This window comes from Schistocerca serialis, chromosome 9 (assembly GCF_023864345.2).
Source record: "Schistocerca serialis cubense isolate TAMUIC-IGC-003099 chromosome 9, iqSchSeri2.2, whole genome shotgun sequence".
Classification (NCBI taxonomy): domain Eukaryota; kingdom Metazoa; phylum Arthropoda; class Insecta; order Orthoptera; family Acrididae; genus Schistocerca; species Schistocerca serialis.
Genome location: NC_064646.1, coordinates 202,834,055 through 202,848,443, shown reverse-complemented (window position 1 = coordinate 202,848,443; position 14,389 = coordinate 202,834,055).

Genomic DNA, 14,389 nt, shown 5'->3' with positions numbered 1-14,389 from the left:
TCCACAAGGTCATGTATATATATCGTGAATAGCAACGGTCCTACGACACTCCCCTGCGGCACACTTGAAATCACTCTTACTTCGGAAGACTTCTCTCGATTGAGAATGACATGCTGCGTTCTGTTATCTAGGAACTCTTCAATCCAGGAACACAATTGGTCTGATAGTCCATATGCTCTTACTTTGTTCATTAAACGACTGTGGGGAACTGTAACAAACGCCTTGCGGAAGTCAAGAAGCACGGCATCTACATGGGAACGCGTGTCTATGGTCCTCTGAGTCTCGTGGACGAATAGCGCGAGCTGGGTTACTCAAGAGTAGATTTCTAGTCTCCAGAAAGGTCATTATACTCGAACACAATACGTGTTCCAAAATTCTACAACTGATCGACGTTAGAGATATAGGTCTACAGTTCTGCACATCTGTTCGACGTTCCTTCTTGAAAACGGGGTTGACCTGTGCCCTTTTCCAATCCTTTGGAACGCTACGCCCTTCTAGAGACCTACGGTAATACAATGCAAGAAGGGGGGAAGTTTCTTAGCGTACTCTGTGTAAAATCTAACTGGTATCCCATCAGGTCCAGGGGCCTTTCCTCTTCTGAGCGATTTTAATTGTTTCTCTATCCCTCTGTCGTCTATTTCGATATCTACCATTTTGTCTTCTGTTCGACAATCTAGAGAAGGAACTACAGTGCAGTCTTCCTCTGTGAAACAGCTTTGGAAAAAGACATTTAGTATTTCGGCCTCTAGTCTGTCATCCTCTGCTTCAGTAACATTTTAGTGACATTTTGTTTTGATCCACCTACCGCTTTGACATAAGACCAAAATTTCTTAGGATTTTCTGCCAAGTCAGTACATAGAACTTTACTTTCGAATTCATTGAATGCCTCTCACATAGCCCTCCTCACACTACATGTCACTTCGCGTAATTTTTGTTTGTCTGCAAGGCTTTGGTTATGTTCATGTTTGCTGTGAAGTTCCGTTTGCTTCCGCAACAGTTTTCTAACTCGGTTGTTGTACCACGGTGGCTCTTTTCCATCTCTTACGATCTTGCTTGGCACATACTCATCTAATACATATTGTACGATGGTTTTGAACTTTGTCCACTGATCAACAACACTATCTGTACTTGAGACAAAACTTTTGTGTTGTACCGTCAAGTACTCTGAAATCTGCTTTTTGTCACTTTTGCTAAACAGAAAAATCTTCCTACCTTTTTTGATATTTCTATTTGCGGGTGAAATCATTGATGCAGTAACCGCTTTATGATCGCTGATTCCCCGTTCTGCGTTAACTTTTTCATATAGTTCGGGTCTGTTTGTCACCAGAAGGTCTAGTATGATATCGCCACGAGTCGGTTCTCTGTTTAACTGCTCAAGGTAGTTTTCAGACAATGCACTTAAAAAAATGTCACTGGACTATTTGTCCCTGCCACTCGTTATAAACGTTTGAGTTTCCCACTCTATATCCGGCGAGTTAAAATCTCCACCCAGAACTATAGCATGGTCGGGAAATCTACTCGAAATATTTTCCAAATTTTCCTTCAGGTGCTCTGCCACAACAGCTGCTGAGCCAGGGAGCCTATAGAGACATCCAATTACCATGTCTGAGCCAGCTTTAACCGTGACCTTCACCCAAATTATTTCACATTTCGGATCTCCATCAATTTCCTCAGTTACTATTGCACTTTTTATCGCTATAAACACGCCTCCTCCTTTACTTTCCAGCCTGTCTCTGCGGTATATATTCCAATCTGACTTTAGAATTTCATTACTGTTTACATCTGGTGTCAGCCAACTTTCTGTCCCTAGTACTATGTGGGCATTGTGACCGTTTATTAATGAGAGCAGTTCTGGGACGTTTCTATAGACTCTCCTGCAGTTTACTATTACCACATTAGTATTGTTATTCCCTGTTGCGCTTTGCCTACTACTACCTTGTCGTGTCTCAGGAGGCGTCTTGTCGGGCCTAGGGAGGGAATTATCTAACCTAAAAAAAAACCACATGTGCACTCCACATGTACTCCGCTACCCTAGTAGCAGCTTCCTGCGTGTAGTGCACGCCTGACCTATTCAGGAGGACCCTACATTTCTCCACCCGATAGCGGAGGTCGAGAAATTTGCATCCCAGATCCCCGCTGAATCTTCTGAGCCTCTGGTTTAAGCCTTCCACTCGGCTCCAAACCAGAGGACCGCGATCGGTTCTGGGAACGAAACTACAAATAGTTAGCTCAGATTCCACCCTGCGAGCGAGGCTTTCCACCTTCACAAACTCCACCAACCGCCTGTATGAATTGAGGATGACCTCTCCCCGTGTGCCTGCTTGAACTTTGCCGAAGGAGGGGCCACATGTCCACTCACAGGCAGAGCGGGCGATGCCACACGGCCAGCATTCACATTGACCCTCCGCCTCGTGCGACGCGAACGCCGCTGAACCCGACACTCCCCTTGGGGAGAGGGTGGCCCAACCGCGCCCGGTACCCGCGAAGATGTCTCGACAGCAGGGATCGTGGGTGAATCATGTAACACCTGGGGTGTTCCATGCGACGCACCAGACGCCCCACTGCCGCTACACGGCGAGGCAGCAGCCTGAAGACTGCTGACCGCGGCCATCAACACGTTCAGCTGCTCGCGAACAGTGGCCAGCTCCTCCTGCGTCCGTACACAGCAGTCACACATCCTATCCATCCTTGTAAATCAACAATTTACTGTAGAGAGTTAATCAACTTTTAACTAGACTGTTAATTCACTTAAGGCGGCTGATAGCTGACTAAATGGTTCAAATGGCTCTGAGTACTATGGGACTTAATTTCTGAGGTCATCAGTCCCCTAGAACTTAGAATTACTCAAACCTAAGTAACCTAAGGACATCAGACACACCCATGCCCGAGGCAGGATTCGAACCTGCGACCGTAGCGGTCGCGCGGTTCCAGACTGTAGCGCCTAGAATCGCTCGGCCACTCCGGCCGGCTAGCTGACTAAACCGTTGTTACTAGACACTTCTTGTTGAAAACAATGAAAATAAACGCTACCTGTCTCTGGACTGTATTCAAAACAAACACTAACACTACTGGCACTACAGCTGACTAAAGGGACTCTCTCTGACTGTATTCAAAACAAACACGAAATCTATGGAACAATGCGTAAATCGAACAGCCCCTATACGAAAATCTATGTATGTCGACACCAACGGTCCAACTTTGTTATCGTCGACCCTATGTGGCGGGTTCCATTGCCTTCGACCCACTGACAAGTGAGTCTCTTGTGTCAACATGCACCCTTGTGTCCAACAAAAATTTTTTCTCTTTACCTCTTGCAACATCTTTTACAGCACACTCCACCTCTGCATACGTATTCGCTGTATCTAATTTTAACGGTAATGACTTTCGGTGGACTTCGGGTTCCATCCTGCATTTAATGACAGCTTACCACACCTCATCCACCTGTAAGTTCGTTTCTTCTATTCCTCTGTGTCTGTCGACACTGCCTCTGTAAATAGCACCTGTAATAACGTTCGCAGAAAACACCCAACGTCTATCTCGTACCTTTTCATGTGTCAATTTACTCACATTCCATTTCTAAACTGATAGCTGAATATAGATCGTTTAGTGTACTACGTGCATGTACCCTTTTTGACCCTCAGAAAAGTATCAAGCGCCCTCTGCTCGCCTTCTTGTCTTAGGGGGAGGGGGGGGGGGGGGGAGGACCTGCATTAGCTGCATCACTTTGCTTCACAACTTTGCCCCAACTTTTACTTGTGTTCATTACAATTAGCTGTCCGCGAAACCTTCCACAGTTTCATAATGCTTCTTCACAATAGCAATCAACTGCTCCCGAAAACATATCATACTATTGTGTTTTTTATATGTTTGCAAAAACACTTTCTGTAAGAGTTTGCCGGCCGGAGTGGCCGAGCGGTCCTAGGCGCTACAGTCTGGAACCACGCGACCGCTACGGTCGCAGGTTCGAATCCTGCCTCGGGCATGGATGTGTGTGATGTCCTTAGGTTAGTTAGGTTTAAGTAGTTCTAAGTTCTAGGGGACTGATGACCTCAGTAGTTAAGTCCCATAGTGCTCGGAGACATTTGAACCATTTTTTTGTAAGAGTTCAAAGTTTTGCTTCTCCAATTAGTCGCAGTTTTGACACCAACTACAACTGATTATCTGTCCAACCACCAGCTCCACCAATGTTTTAAGTGCCTAAAAGAACAACGACACATCCTCAGATAATTTTCCAATAAAAGAAACAATCAGTCCTACATCAGCAGGATTCACCTCACGTTGAATACCAGAAACACTGCTAACTGTTCGTCCCTAACTGTCAATTGTCAATGTAACTGCGTATAATCTGCTGTCAGGGCGCTACCTTTTCTACCAATGTGCATACTGCTTACATCTCTGGCATACCATTTACCTCTGACTCTGCCGTTGCGATAGTCTTACTCTCCACTAAAGACAATAGTTCAAAATGAGTTTCAGCTCCAAAAAATCATTAAAAATTAGTCTTAATGTCGTATCTTGAGCCATTTAGACTCTCTACACTCTGCCTTACAATATAGTCATATCGACATCATTCAGGGTGTCCCATTTATCTTGACCACCGTAAATAACTGTTTGTCCAGATGCAAATTACAAAATGTTTCAAGCAAATGTTATTTAGCCGTCATGGGGTCATCATTCAGCATGATTACCTTCATTGTAGCTATTCAACTGACGATGGTTGACGGAATGACGGGTGTGCATTCTACATTTGTCCTCTGTCAACGTCAGCACGTGGATGTGTTCTATTACCCCGAGTACCTGCACGAAGCACTGGGAGCGTCAACGTCAATGTTGTGTTATGTAATTAATAACGTTGTGTTTCAGTGAATGGTACACTGTGATACATTTTTGGATAGGTCTTTAGGAAAGGAAATGAATTACAGAAAAAATACAGGGTGTATATTTAAAAAAGTCATACCGACGTTCATATGTTTGTAAAAAACAAAGCTACAACGAAGGAAATCATGCTGATTGAGGTCCCCCTGACGGCTAAAGAACATTTGCTTGAAACATTTTGTGGTTCAAATGGCTCTGAGCGCTATGGGACTTAACATCGGTCATCAGTGCCCTAGAATTTGGAACTACTTAAACCTAAGTAACCGAAGGACATCACACACGTCCATGCTCGAGGCAGGATTCGAACCTGCGACCGTAGCAATCGCGCGGTTCTGGACTGAAGCGCCTAGAACCGCTCGGCCACCGCGGCCTGCAAACATTTTGTATTTTGCATCTGGACAAACAGTTATTTGAGGTGGTCAAGATAAATGGGACACCCTGTATACAACAGGTTAAAGGTGTTGGTTCTATGCATGGTACGATATACTCAAGTGGTTACACGGAGTACACCTGAAAGACATTAAATAATTCTCTCTACAATTATCCTTATACTCAATTAAGTCAGTCCCCTTTGGGGCTAAGGAAACGTAATCCTTAAGTAATGATGACTGTCATGCTTCTCTCCCATGTCTATTAGACCCTCCAAAATATAACCAAATGGCTGATCACTCACTGCACCATGTTGACACCATTGGTTGTGATCCAGACACTGTACCGAATGAAGACGACACTGCAAATTCTGGTACCAAACTATAATGCCCCCTGCTATGGGCCAGCATGGTGCATGTGAGTGGTGGAGACGAGGTGAGAGCCCAAGAGGCTCCAGAGAAAGACAGCTGCAAATGTAACAAGTTCTGTTATTGACGCTTCTGTCCTGCTTGGTACATCAGGTCATTGGCTGGCTGGCCACTGAACTCTGCTGAGATGGCTGCCTGAATACACCGCGATGCTGATGCAGTACCCCATCATACCGGTGACCCTGTTATACAAGCTGTCTATGTGGTTTCTACGCCACCAGTGTGTTCTTGATGACTGCGTGTCTGCTATGGGCCCAGGCGATAGCCAGCAGTGTCACGATGGGGGATGGCCAGCTGGTGTGCATGGCGAGCGAACTAAAGACCCTTGAGCAGGAGTAGTACATACTGCTAGGATGGTTGGTTGGTTGGTTTGGGGAAGGAGACCAGACAGCGTGGTCATCGGTCTCATCGGATTAGGGAAGGATTGGGAAGGAAGTCGGCCGTGCCCTTTCAGAGGAACCATCCCGGCATTTGCCTGGAGTGATTTAGGGAAATCACGGAAAACCTAAATCAGGATGGCCGGCCGCGGGATTGAACTGCTAGGATGATCTGGTGTGGCCCACTCCACCATGGCACTAAGGCCCCGGAAGCTGTAGCTCTGCCGTGGCCTTAATGTGTAGAGTTGTTGCCAGTTCTACTGACAGATCCGTGTGGCATTCTCATCTGGCACAGCCCTGTTACACTCGTTGGGGCGAGAGACACAGAATAATTCTATGTTTTCCATGAGGATGTGTTAGATGACGATCCGTTTGGCTTTAGGAAAGGTTAAGGCAGCAGAGAGGCAATTCTGACGTTGGAATTGATAATGGAAGCAAGACTAAAGAAAAATAAAGACACGTTCATAGCATTTGTCGATCTGGAAAAAGTGTTCGACAGTGTAAAATGGTGAAAGGTGTTCGAAATTCTGAGAAAAACAGGAGTGAGCAATTGGGAGAGAGGAGTAATATACAATACGTACAAGAGGCAAGAGGGAATAATACGAGTGGACGACCAAGAACGAAATGCTCGGATTAAAAGATGTAAGACGGGGATGTAGTCTTTCGCCCCTACTGTTCAATCTGTGCATCGAAGAAGTAATGAGGGAAATAAAAGAAAAGTCCAGGAGTTGGATTAAAATTCAAGGTGAAAGGATATCAGTGATACAATTCGCTCATGACATTGCTATCCTGAGTAAAAGTAAAGAAGAATTACAGGATATGCTGAATGAAATGAACAGTCTAATGAGTACAGGATGTGGATTGAGAGTAAATCTCGTTGGTATTGATAATGGAAGCAAAAATAAAGAAAAATAAAGACACGTTCATAGCATTTGTCGATCATTTATCAGAAATGATAACAGCGAGAAACTTCACATCAGGACTGATGGTCACGAAGTAGATGAAGTTACGGAATTCTACTACCCTTGCAGCTAAATAACCAATGATGGACGGAGCAAGTAGGACATAAAAAGCGGAACAGCACTGGCAGAAAGAGCATTCCTCATCAAGAGAAGTCTACAAGTATCGAACATAGGACTTAATATGAGGAAGAAATTCCTGAAAATCTACGTTTGGAGCACAGCATTGTATGGTAGTGAAACATGAACTGCGGGAAAACCGGGGCAGAAGAAAATCGAAGCATTTGAGATGCGTGTTGCAAATTATATGGGCTGATAAGGTAAGGAATGAGGAGGTTCTGTGCAGAATCGGAAAGGGAAGGAATACTTGGTAAACACTGACAAGGAGAGGGGACAGGACGATAGGACATCTGTTAAGACATCAGGGACCGACTTCCATGGTACTAGAGGGAGCTGTAGAGGGCAAAAACTGTAGAGAAAGACAGATATTGGGGTACCTATAGCAAATAATTGAGGACCTAGGTTGCAAGTGCTACTCTTAGATGAAGAGGTTGGTATAGGAGAGGAATTAGCGGAGGGCTACATCAAATCGGTCATTAGACTGATGACTCAAAAAAAAAATGCGCTGATTATGGTCGACAGTGGCGCTTTTATTGTGCACATACACCTCTGCCACTCATGTACCTTGAAACACCACGACCACTGTCAGTGTGAAAACCTGCAGTGCCCCTTGCTGTACTTGTCTGTGCAGTAACAGTGAAGTCGCTGTTTCTGCAAGATAATATGCCTCGAAACATTCCGCTGGCCTTGTTGAATTAGTACAGTGGCAACAGAGCGAGATGCAATACACCACTCTGGTTAACACTAGTATGGCCGTTTCTGGCGTTACGCTACGGCTTCAACCACTGGGAGAAACAAGAAGATCAGGATGAAGAAACTAGTACGGTTTCGAGAATCGCATTTAAAAACAAGAACAGTTCCATTCAAAGAAAATCATTTGAAAATTTGAACCGGACATCACTCAAAATACAAATTGTTGGTCGTTACGTATTTCTTGCAGGAAAGAAAAGAATGTGTACAGGAAATTGCGAAGGAAGTATCATTTTTATTGCAAAAGAAATTAAATTTACCCCCATTATCGATTCATGTGGTAGAAGCAAAATTGAGTAACGTACAGAAACCTACGATGAATGTGTAAAATAAGGAAAATACGATCAATTGAATGGAGGTTTTGGTAAGACAAAAAAAAAAAAAATTGTGAACGGCTGTGCAGTGAGGACAGAGGATTATATCATGTTCTGATTGAAAGCAAAGGACATGATGGTTCCACATCTAGGAAGACTGTATATACAGGAGCATCCATCCATCCAAAAGAAGAAAAATATCTTTGTAGGCAACTTCAACGATTGCAACAACAACAACAATGACAAAAGGTAATATTAGTAGTTCTGCTTCAAGCACTTCAGCACCACAGTCTGACACTAAATGGCAGGAGTCCGATAGTTCAGGCTGCGAGACCCCGCACATTGTTGAAGTAACTCCTACCTTAGCCACATTTCAACATTCGGATCTGGTGGGTCTGATCATTAACTGATCTCTACTCAGGATACAATGCTAAATTAACAGTGTTGCCCTATGGACTTTTGGGTAATGTGAATGGTGTTAAGGGACCTTAGCAATGTATACGCGGTATGATCTCTTTACTCTTCCCCAACTCTTTACTGTGATTGGGGATGTCATAGCTATGAAATCAGAGTCATCCATTACAATGTGTAGATAATTTTTATTTTGGCTGGAGCCACAGTCATTTTTTGACATATAAGTAGCCGGCCGGTGTGGCCGAGCGGCTCTAGGCGCTTCAGTCTGGAACCGCGCGACCGCTACGGTCGCAGGTTCGAATCCTGCCTCGGGCATGGATGTGTGTGATGTCCTTAGGTTGGTTAGGTTTAAGGAGTTCTAAGTTCTAGAGGACTGATGACCTCAGATATTAAATCACATAGTGCTCAGAGCCATTTGAACCATTTTGAACCATTTTTTGGCATATAAATAAGTTTTTGTACTTAAAATGGGCCTAAGGCCTGAATCTGGATCATATAACACTAAAAAAAATTACAGACAAATGGCGGCAGCATCACAAAAAAAGTCTAGAGTTTATTCCAGTAATAACGTTATGGATTGCAATTTTTAACGATTTTGGTTTGCAATCACGTGTCAGTTACTACAGTAGATAAAAGTTTACTCTTCAGTAGGTGTTGGTTACAAATAGGCATATTAAGGAGGATGTGCTTGACCTATCATTCAGAGATATGCGAAGTTTTATGGCAGATAAGCCGTGATTGATGGAACTGAATTGACAGTGAATGAAGATAATGTTACTTTTGGGGCAGAACGATCCTTACAGAGGCCGCCGCTGGACGTCGAACTAACGTATCGTAGCACCAATGTGTACCGTACATGATGCTGCTACAGTGTGTTGTTCCTATGAGCTGCGTCGTCTGCCGTCGAGTTGTAAATCTCGTGACGGCCCTGCGTCATTGCCGTCGGGTGTATGTTCAGCTGATCCCAACTCTTTTGGCCCTAATGTTAATCGCACCTCCTCGGCATCTCCATCTCAACAAAACTCCTACAGCTCATCTCCGCGTCCATGGATCGCACTGTTCCTAGCTCTAGAGTCGACTCCTGAATCGCTAAACTCCTAGTACAGAATGTCTGTCTTCCACACGCATGGATTGCGCCGTTATCTGCTTTTTCGCGCCTCTTCCGTCCAATCTCCCGCTTTACTGCCAGTATCGCCCAATAACGTAAACTTTATAAGATCTCTTTTCTCCCCCCCCCCCCCCCTTCAGCTCATTATTAACACCTACTCCGTGTTTTTCGGTCTAAACATTGGGACATAAGACCTACATCACCGTCTATCTACCAATGACAGGACACTTTCTTTCTGTCGATGCTATTTCACCACCACAGAAATACAAAAGGAAAAAGAAGCATTGCCGGGAGAATCGCCTGCACTGTTATATCGTCCCAGGTTGCAGTCTTTTTTTAAATCAACTTCCTAAGATGTTGTATCCCCCGTAGCCCATATTCCTTTACGGCGGAGGAACTTTTCTCCGCATTCCTTCATGTGACTGCGCGTTTTTTCTAGACCATCTGCGACACCTATTTTGTCTGCAGGCAGCTCTGGCGGAAACAACGGAAGGTTAGTATTTCTACATAGTAGCGTCTGGTCGCATTGTCCTATGCCAGTTGTAGCCGCCCGCACACAGTTCGCCCGGCCGCTTTTTCGTCTCTTTGCAACATGGCCTCGTTCAGAAAGACGTCACAGCGGGCGTCCTGAGGAGTCACAAGACAGCACCCGTTGCATCAGCGCAATTCCGACTCGTCATCGTCTAACTTGAGCAACCGAGTGTCCGTAGTTTTACACCATCAGACTCAGAGTCCTAGTTAATAAAGGACATGCATAGATGGTTAGTACGATCTCCGCAATCACTGCTATCTCCGACCTCATGATACTGTGCGTGTCTGCTACAGCCTATCTGTCATTAGCGTCTGTGCCATTCTCACCTTTATTCGAGGATGAGATGTGGCTGGTCGACAAGTTAAGCCACCTCTCACGGTAAATATTCCACAACTATAAGAAAGGATTACAACAAAACAAAAAACCGAAACCAGTTAGTAGTAAGATCAAAGTTACGAACCAGACATGTGGCAACCACGTGCAGACAGTTATCTGAGGCTGAGTCTGACGCTGAAACAGCTTCGAAATTTGCTACAAATGAAGCTGCTAAATTCAAACAAGAAACAGAGAGAACGCTACACTTTGAAAAGCGATCGCTGCATTTTGATGGTAAGCGCGTTGGTAATCAAGGATATCAAGTGTCGGTGTAAAAGAATGAACGAAGAGAAGCTAAGCTGGAAGCACTAGATCTACCAAATGGGAAAGAGGATACTGTTGTCAAAGGAATAATAGCTGTTTCTGATGAAACAATTTGTGGACGAGGATAGAGATGATAGTCGTTGACACTACGTATGTGAACACTGAAAAGAACAATTGTAATTAAATTACCAAAACTGTTTGCTCAAAAGAAACTAAAAAAACAGCAATATATTGGCTGTCAACACAATGTTCATGATCAGGTGATAATGGGTGGCGATCTTGGAGGAAACAATAAATCACTCAGTATCGAGTATCCATTTATCATGGAACCTGATAAGAACTTTGAGCAGGTCAAGCTGAATTTTCAGAATGGCCAAGAAGTGATTACTGAAACAGCAGGATGGCGTGATGATACGAAATGTCTATTTCATTTAACTCGAATTTTTTTAAATTCTTTTAAGAATTTGGGAGGTTGCGTAAAGTGAAGTTTCAGAAAATACCTAACTTAAGTAACGTAAGATGTAACTTCAGAGCAATATTAGCGATTTTGGAATTTATTCTTGTACCAGAGAGAAGAGCCGGCCAGAGTGGCCGAGCGGTTCTAGGCGCTACAGTCTAGAACTGCGCGACCGCTACGGTCGCAGGTTCGAATCCTGCCTCGGACGTGGATGTGTGTGAGGTGCTTAGGTTAGTTAGGTTTAAGTAGTTCTAAGTTCTAGGGGGCTAATGACCTCAGAAGTTAAGTCCCATAGTGCTCAGAGCCATTTGAACCATTTTTGAACCAGAGAGAAGAGATTCACTACTCCAAATTTGTAAATTCATCTCTTACAAATGGCTGGACCGTTTATTTAATGACCAACTGTACAATGCGCATGATTATCAGAAGCTATGCAGCATCTTACAAGTTCATGAAAAAGGGTTAAACTATTTGAAACAGTTTTGGAGTCAAAAACTATCGAAGCCATCTATTCTCAGAAGAAATCAATCTGCAGAAGGAGCGATCAAGTGCCTTCAGAATCTTAATACCTGTTGTAAAACGAAGCAGGAACTTCGGCTTGGAATGATTTTGTCTAACAAAAGATGAGCGATTAATGACGCTACATTTATGGTATTTGCACTTAATAGTTAGTAGTTTGGTATTTATTTGTAACTAGTCGAGTAGCTGATGTGGCGTGGGTATGTATTTATTCCAATTTCATCAGCCCATCTCCTCCTTCCCCCATCTCTCTGTTCATCCCCTTCCCCCACTCTCTTTATCCTCCTATGCCACACTGTCTCCTCCTGTCCCTCTCTCCATCCATCTGCCAGTTCCCTCTTTCTCTGTCAGTCTGTTCCTGCCTTCTCTGTCTCTCTGACCCTTCTCTCTCTTTCCCTTTCCCCCATCTCCCTCTGAGTCCATCACTTCCTGCCCCTCTATATCTTCCTCACTCCCTTAATCTCCTCCTCCTCCTCTCTCTGGCCATCTCCTCCTCCACTCTGCCTTTGTTCACCTTCTCCCTCCTCTCTGTGTCCATTTCCTCTTCCGTTTCTCTGTTTATTTCCTCCTTCCCATCTCTCTGTCCATTTCCTTCTCTTTTCTTCCTCTCTCCATCTGCTCCTCCCTCTCCCTGTCCACCTCCTCTTCTTCCCTTTATTTATTTCCCCCTCTTCCCTCATGTCTGTGCCCAAGTCCTCCGTCCCCCTCTCCATCTGTCCTCTTCCTTGCCGCTTCTCTTTCCACGTTATCCTATTATCACCCCTATCTCAATAGAAGATTGCTGCTTCTTACCCCTTTGACAGAGTATGCACATGTGACATGTATTTCACATATATTTTTACGTATTCAACGCACATTTGTACACATATTTCAGCTGTATCTGTGGCGAATTTCGTCCTACAATTTCTATTCCATGGAGCTCGATCTCTATAACGTCATATCTCCTGAACAATGCGCTGTACAATGATGTAACTGGGCTGGTAAAGTCAGTGGAATATTTTTACACTGTCTACGAAATGTGTTACGAATGGAATTAGTAGTAAAGATGTAATAAGTTAAAAAGTTACGTTTGATGCGGCAGTTTTTCACACATCTCAGTGTTTATGGCATCATGCCTCCTGAACAATGTGCTGTACAATGATATAATTTTGCAGGTACATTAGACGGCATATGTGGATACTGCATGCGAAACGCATTGGAAGTAGAACAAGTAGTAGAGAAGTAATAGTATTAAGCCTCATGCACGAAGGCGCGGTTTTTCATATATATCGGTGTTAGGGTCATATCTCCCAAACTATGTATCTTACAATGGTATAATCTTGCAGGTACGTTCAGTGGTATATCTGTGTGGAAAATACGTCGTGAATACAGTAAGCAGTAAAGAAGCAATAAATTAAAACGTCATGCCTGATGCGGCAGTTTCACTGAATGAGGAGCAAAAATGTAGTAAGCAATAACTTTTTTTCATCCTTTTGTGGGGGTTGTCAGCGAGAAAAAGCTTCTTAAAATCTAGAAATTATGTCTAAAATTTGTTGCATGTCACTAAGTTTTCTCATTCTGAAATACTGGAACAATAAAATTTGTGAATTCGTGAGCTACATTACTTTTTCATCCCCACGTCTCTCCCTATAACCCCACCTCCACTATTGTAATTTAGTATGCTTTTACCTAAATAACAGAAAAACATTTCTCTATGTTTTCACGTATACTATACCCCAACAGAACAAATATTCCTGTTACGGGAAAAGCACGTATAACCCTCTCATTAAAATTTAGTTTAGTTTCCAAATATACTATACCATGAGAAGATAATCCTGTTAACAGGAAAAGCTAATCAGTTTTTTGCAGGATTTGACAGTGTGATGTGTCTAATGGGTAAGTAAATCAGACTATTCAGTTCTTTTCTTAAGATTTTACCCGGCGGTTAAATAGAAACGCTGTATGATTGATGTTAAACTGAAACTAGGACAACTCAGTTTCAAGTTCATTTAGTGGTTTAAAACACGTACTAATGGTGGCCAACCTATCCTGGCAATGAAACAGTGAAGTAATGGAAAAGCAGAAGTATGAAGTTTGCCTACTTTCTTGCTACTGTTTAAATTGCTTCTTCAAATTAATATTGCTCCACGTAAGCAATGTTGGTGCGAGCACTGGAATTTCTTTTCGACTACTACCCCCTTATACATTACTTTTTAAAAAGATAAATAGCCTAGTAGATAACTTCAGGGAAGATAAAAAAAATTTGGCCAGGGGGGACACATAGAAAATCATTTTCTATAATAAACAAACTTAAATAGTAAAATACTTAGATATTGAAGGACACACTTTTTATACAGATCATTTCACTTGAAGATAACCTCTTTCTCACTAGAATTTACTTTCGAAACCTATTATTCTTTGAATAACTATGTATAGTCATTTACCAGATTATAGTAGCTTGGCTTCACTCTGATTGAATTTTACATAAGAAAACTTTTACTCTAACACTTTGCAATAGTTACGAAAACACAAAAATAATTTAAATGGTG